Genomic DNA, 6,774 nt, shown 5'->3' on the forward strand with positions numbered 1-6,774 from the left:
ATATCCCAAGACTGTGGTGAAGAATAACTTCAAAAGTATGAAATATTTTTAAAGTATGAAAAATAAATATTACTAAAGACAAATATATGTCATGCGATTTCATCACTGAGGATTCTTCATATGAAAATCTGATGCAAAAACAGCAATTGAACAGAAAACAAGGATATAAATTGACTACACTTTAAGGAAGCTATCTTTTTTAAATGAATCTGAATTGGCAACAAAGATCTCCATACGGGGAGACCCACTATAGTGTAGCTGATTTGAAGCACCAGGGGTTTAAACGGTGGTCACAATATATTATTTTCGGTAAGTACACTTCTGGAATGTTTCAGTTTGGATTATGCATCCTGGAAACATGGATTTAATTAAAGGACCCCTTCAGATAATTATGGGACTGATTTTCAAAGGCGTGCTAGATGATTCAGATTCCTAGCAACGTTGTGAGTTGCATCACTGAAGCCTGGTCTTAGAAAGGCTGTCCTCTGAGAATTTACCATTTTCCAAGAACTAAAGAAATTTCCTGGCAGAACATCCAGAAGTCAAAAATTGAGATCTGGAGCACCTTTATCTTAAATACTATCAATTTTGGGGAAGTCTTGGGGCCCTCTTAGGCCTCAAAAGTTCTAGCTGGGATTTATCAGGATAAGGCAGCATGTGATTGTCCCAATCTGGGACCCCTTTCAAAATACTGATCAGTGAAAAGACCCATGTGGGTATTTAGCATGCTAAAACATCTCTGTTCAAAAATAGAAAAAACAGTGATCTCCAAAATAGAAGTTCATATACACGCCCCCAGCCCCCGCCACCAAGAATTGAACAAACAATTCACTGGAGTCTGGAGAGAAAAAATTAAAATTTCCACCTATATTTACTTTTTAAACTCATTTTTAAAATTTTATACACACATTTAGAATGTACCGTATATATATTGGAATGGTAGCATATGTTATACAAGGCATAAATAAATAGGCATATTTAAGTGCAGACTCATGATCAACAACATGGCTCTCTAAGTGGATATCCCAAATTCTGAGACAATCCCACATTCTAAGACCTCAGCCTTCTCCAAGTGGGGTTCGGGGTCATTGGTTCTGCTAGCTGGTAATAACTCATGGCAAGTTGTGGAGGCCAGTATTCCATTTTATTCTAGAAAATTCTAGTTGATTGTATATTCATCCACCTACTCAATAAACATTTTCTAATAACCTGTCAGATTTGGGACTGAAAGAGTAAACAAAGGAGACAGAGTTTTCATGGAACTTACATTTTAACAGGAGAAAGAAGATAAAGAAGCAAGAAAATGAGGAAAATGCAAATCCAGGCAGTATCACATATGTCTAATGTGAGAAAAACACATTACTTACTTAGTATTGCTGCCAAAAATGTTTAACTAGACTCTAATCATGAGGGAATAAACATATTAAAATTAAAAGATATTCCTCAAAGTTGTTAATAACATGAAAGAGAACAACTAAAGAATTGATCTAGATTAAAGGAGGCTGAAAAGATATAATAAAATGCAATGCATGATCTTTGACAGGATGCTGGATTGGGGAAAAAACAGATATAAATAACATTGTTGGGACAATTGAATAATTTAAGTATGGGTTGAAAATTAGATAACAGTCTTGGATCAATACCATGTTTCCTGATGTGACCATTTTATTGTGATCTATTTAAAAGAATGTTCTTGTTCTTAAAAATACACACTGAAGTGGGTAAAACCAGGTGAATTGTATAGGTGTTAGCTACTCGTGCTTCTTTTCATTTGAACACTTGCAAATGACGATTTGTAGAATAATAAATAAAAGCTTTGTGTGTGTGTGTGCACGTGCATGTGCTTTTATAACGTAAAGGGATAAAGAGCAAGAGGGTTTCAGAGGGTATTGTTTTATGTTGATGAGAGAGATCCTGTTTAATACACATTTTTAAAAATATTCCTTATTTATAGATATACACAATACCTCTATGTTTTGGGGGGAGTTTTTTGCTTGCCTTTTGTGGTGCTGGGGATTGAACCCAGGTCCTTGTGCATGTGAGGCAAACACTCTACCAACTGAGCTACATCCCCAGCCTGTGTTTTGTATTTATTTTTTTTATGTGGTGCTGAGGATCTAAGCCTGTGCCTCACATGTGGTAGGCAAGGACTCTACTGCTGAGCCATAACTCCAGTCCCCTGTTTAATACACATGTTAACATTTGAGTAAAAGATGTAGTAGCAGAGAGAAGTGAGGGAGCAGACCATGCGGTTTTCTGGGAGACAAGGGCTGCAAGCAGCACACCTGACATAGTTGAGGAACAGAAAAGATGCCAAGAGGTCTGAACCGAAGTGAACAAGACAGATGGAGGAAGGAGATGAAGTCAGATAAGCAGCTTAGAGCAACATCATTGAGTCTTACGAGGCATGATGAGCTCATCTGGAAAGTTAATCTAAGAAGGAAAATCACTAGAGGTTTTTGAACTGTGATGTGATCTATGTAGATCCTACTGTAATGGGATTTTTTACTCAATTTTATCTTAGGATTATTTGTAGTGTATAAAAATACAATTGACTTTTGTGCATTGACCTTGTACCTGCAAACTTTTTTTTTTTTTTTAACACCAATTAACATTTCATTGTGTGGTTGTATCACTTTTATTCATTCACCTACTGAGAGACAGCTTGGTTGTTTCCAAGTATTGGCACTTATAAATAAGGTCTCTGTGAAAAGTCAAGTTCTGGTTTTTGGTGTGGACATAATTTTTAATTCATTTGGGTAAATACCAAAGAGCATAATTTCAGAGCCTATTGGTAAGAATATATTTAACTTTGTAAGAAAACTCCAGACTGAATCTCAAAGTGGCTTTACCATTTTGCATTCCTACCAGCAATGAATGAATTACTGACATCCCACATGCTTATCAGCATTTCTATTTTCAGTGCTTTTAATTTTAGCTGTTCTAATGAATATGTAATAGAAATTACATTGTAACCTCTGTAAACACACACACACACACACACGAATTTGAAGCCAATATAAAATATCAGGTCATTACTTTTTGGACTCAATATGAAATTCTTTTCCATAGAGGAATTTGCGCTAAGCTCAAATCTCACCACATTGTGCAGGAATAAAGTATTGTAAGATTTTCTACTTTCATGACTACAAATGATAGGTCATGCCAAAGTTGCGAAGTTAACATTATATCTTACACAAACAGTACGACACAAATGATGTACATGGTCTGAATAAAGTATCATGTACACATGTTCTTTAATTGGGCTCCTTTTGTTTTTATATTCTTAAAGAACATCTCATAAGTGCACAGCATTATCTTTGACAACAATCTGCCATTCTTTCTTACAAAACTTCAAAAAACATTTTTCTTGAATTTTTTTTTTCAGCACTAGGATATGAACCTAGGGCTGATCTACCTCTGAGCTACACCCCTAGTCCTTTTTATATTTTGAAACAGGTTCTCACTAACTTGCTAAGGCTGACCTAAGACTTGTGATCCATCCTCCTACCTCAGCCTCCCAAATTGTTGGGATTGCAGAGGTATACTACTGGACCTGACTTTTATTGAATTTTAAATGCAGAGAAAAACCTTAAAGATTATTTAGGCCAAATCTTTAAGTAATGTACCTAGCTCATGTTTTGGATCCCCTGTGGAGGAGCAACTATGAGACCCTGTTCCACACCCTTTCCATCTACCATTGTGCCCCGTAAGAGTGACTATGAAAATGTCCACCTAGCTACAGATCCTGCTTGCCTGTCTTTCCTGAGCAATTACAGCTCACCTATAGTCTCCTGTTCTGTTCAATAAAAGCTCTCTTTTAGAAATGACAAGTTTCTACTTATAACATAGAATTGTTGACAGTGATAATTCTAAAACCATGACTACTCCCATATTTTCACAAATACAATTTACCTTAAATTTCAAATCCTATAATCTATATATTTGAATAATTCAAGATTCCCCATACTTCTTTTGCTGTCATCTTCCTTTCCTAAAAACTGTAAGCCTTCCCTCCCCTAGACGGCACCCTGTTTTCTTTCTGTTTTTCCTGCACTTTGGGGTTCCTTCCTTCCTGAGAGGCCTCTCTTTTAGGTTTATGAGATCACATACTCCAGTGGTCTCTTGGATATCTACCGTTTATATTACTTTTCTTTTGCAGACTTGTAGATTTCACTTCCTCTGTGAAAATCCTGAGATTCTAATCTGGAGACGACAGTGCCTGGAAAACGTTCTTCCTAGTCAGTTATAAAACAACAGAAATTTATAACAGCAAAAAGAACAATAGAAATTCATTTCCTGACTTCCTGAATTGAGGAAAATATCATCTGAATAGAACATACTGTAATAAGAAATCTCTCAATTAAAGATGTAATTAATGTGCTCAAATAAGATGTTGCTGAAGTGTTGGGATTAATCACTAGAAAACTATAAAGGAAGTGCAGTGGATGTCCTCTGGGAAAATTAAATATGATAAATAAATAAGGAGCCAGCAAGTAACTGTGAAAGATGCAGATGTGTCATAGAAATAAAACATTGCCTTAATATTGCTATGAATGTATTTAAATATCATGTCTACATAATGACAGATTATCTCAAGATACTAATGGAAAAGAGGTTATCATTATAAGACATTTATAATAGCTAGGTTCTACTTCATGTCTAATTGAAATATCAGACATGATACATACTCAGCAAATACTAAAATGTGATCCATACACTAAAAAAGTATGATGCCACTGGATTTTATGAAGTTATGGAAGAAAGTTGAATTAGAAATGGAAAATATGAGGCTGTGGAAGTAGTTCAGTGGTGGAACCTTTACCAAGTAATACAAGACCAAGACCCAGCATCACCAAAAGATGGAAAAGAATAAGTTCTCTTAAACATTAGTGTTTGACATATTCAATTCAGTTTTATTTTATTAGTCTATTTAGACTATAGGCACTTAGACTATTATTTTCTTTATACAACATTTAATGAACTCAGTATTTGGACTTGTAAGAAAGTATAACAATTAAATCTTGAAACTATAATGTTTCTGTAAGACTTTTCCTATGATAGACTTCAAAGCAAATAGTACTTTTCTATACAGTTACACTTGATTATTTAAAGTTGGCGTTCCACGTTGCATTGCATAAAGTAATATTGAGTACTATTGGCAAATACTCATTCTTGGTATGTAATCTTAAAACATTTTTATCCCCCACCATCTGTTAATTTTGTTTGGTGGGGTTGGATTTACCCTATCTTTCAAAGCAAAATACAGACAATAAAGTGTCTCAATATACATAGTAAAATGTCCAGAACCATGTAATTAAAACTCTGAATGTGCTTTAAAATTGAGGCATCTCCATCCCTTGAGCATAGTTCACATGATCCTCTCAGCTCATAGAAATATGTTATAAGCTTCTCTCTCAAAGGCCCCTTCATCCCTCAGTCTAGGCTGCCCTCTTAGGACCTTACCCATGTTGATTTCCATTTCTACACCTGATTCACAGGTTAAACATATATGCATCTCCTGACTCCAATAAAATTGAAAGTGAAGACCACCCAAATGAGGCCACTTACCTCTTGCTATTGCTAACACTTACATAACTTACCATCCCTCATCCTTGAGACATCACAGTTGGGAGTAAAACCCCACTCTTGGAGTGGTTTCATTAAAACTTCCTTTGTGCATATAAATCTAAAAGGTAAAGCAATCACATCCCTACACCTTTGAGGAGAGACATGGCTATTCACAGCACCCAGGGCTCTCTCTTTAGAAATCCTTGCCGTTTTCTCATGAAAGGACCTTTTCCTAAGCCTAGTGTTAAGAGATAGCACTTTTTCTCCAACAGGTCCCTCAACAAGAAATTCTATCCATATCCATTCTGAACCCTATACAAACTGATTCTTTTATCCTGTAGGTGTAGATGAAGGTTCTAAGAGTATTCTACCTGGTTTTCTGTTCTTCCCTGAAGTATTTACATTTGCACTGGTTCTTCACTTTGCCAAGTCATGTTAGTTCTCAGTTCCTCAGTTTAAACTACCAACTCATTAACAATTCAGTAATAGCACTACAGCTCATGCAATAAGACTAAATAATAAAACACTAAGTAATGATAGTGTAAATAGTTTAAGAAATGTATGCATTTCTTAATAATTAACTTGATCAAACTTGTATAAATATATCACAATGGTTTCTACTGTCACGGATAACTAAAAAGAACAAATAAAAAAATTTAAAAATTGACTTGAGTCATTTAGTATTTATAAATTAAGTGGCTGACTTTCATAAAGCCACTAGATGATTGCATATACATTCTTATGTCAAAACTAGGTCCAACGGAGCTTTGAGAAAACGAACGAAATAAATGCTCACAAGATGCAAGATGACCCACTGAACAATCTCCATCTGGGCCCCATTGCCCCTTGCATGTGGCATGGATGAAGTCATTAGGGGTTCATAAGATTTATATCCAGAATAACTATAATGTTTAATCAGTCTGTCCATGGTAGTCTGGGATTACAGTACAAATTAGCAAAACCACCATTCCAACTTGTCAGTGTTTCAGATCCACCATTGTTACATCTGTCTTTGTCTGTGTGTCTGGTCCAGTGGACAGTGTTCCTAAAGTTGTTAGTACATGTACACCACCAGCCTCTTCAGAGTGGACAATGTTGAAGAGCTAGTTCTGGTGTTGGCCATATATTTTATATCCGATTCTCACAGATCTGAAAGATGTCAATGCAATAGCTGGGAACACATGAAGTTGGTGGAGTGGGTCT

The 6,774-nt window shown here is 35.7% G+C and overlaps 1 non-coding gene across 1 annotated transcript; it reads right to left on the reverse strand.

The window, feature by feature from the left end:
• Window positions 1–2,001: 2,001 nt before the first annotated feature.
• On the reverse strand, window positions 2,002–2,075 carry Trnav-cac (transfer RNA valine (anticodon CAC)). Its single transcript has one exon. It is a non-coding gene; the product is annotated as a tRNA-Val (tRNA).
• Window positions 2,076–6,774: the final 4,699 nt, after the last annotated feature.

The sequence above is a fragment of the Sciurus carolinensis genome, chromosome 6 (assembly GCF_902686445.1).
Source record: "Sciurus carolinensis chromosome 6, mSciCar1.2, whole genome shotgun sequence".
NCBI classification, from domain to species: domain Eukaryota; kingdom Metazoa; phylum Chordata; class Mammalia; order Rodentia; family Sciuridae; genus Sciurus; species Sciurus carolinensis.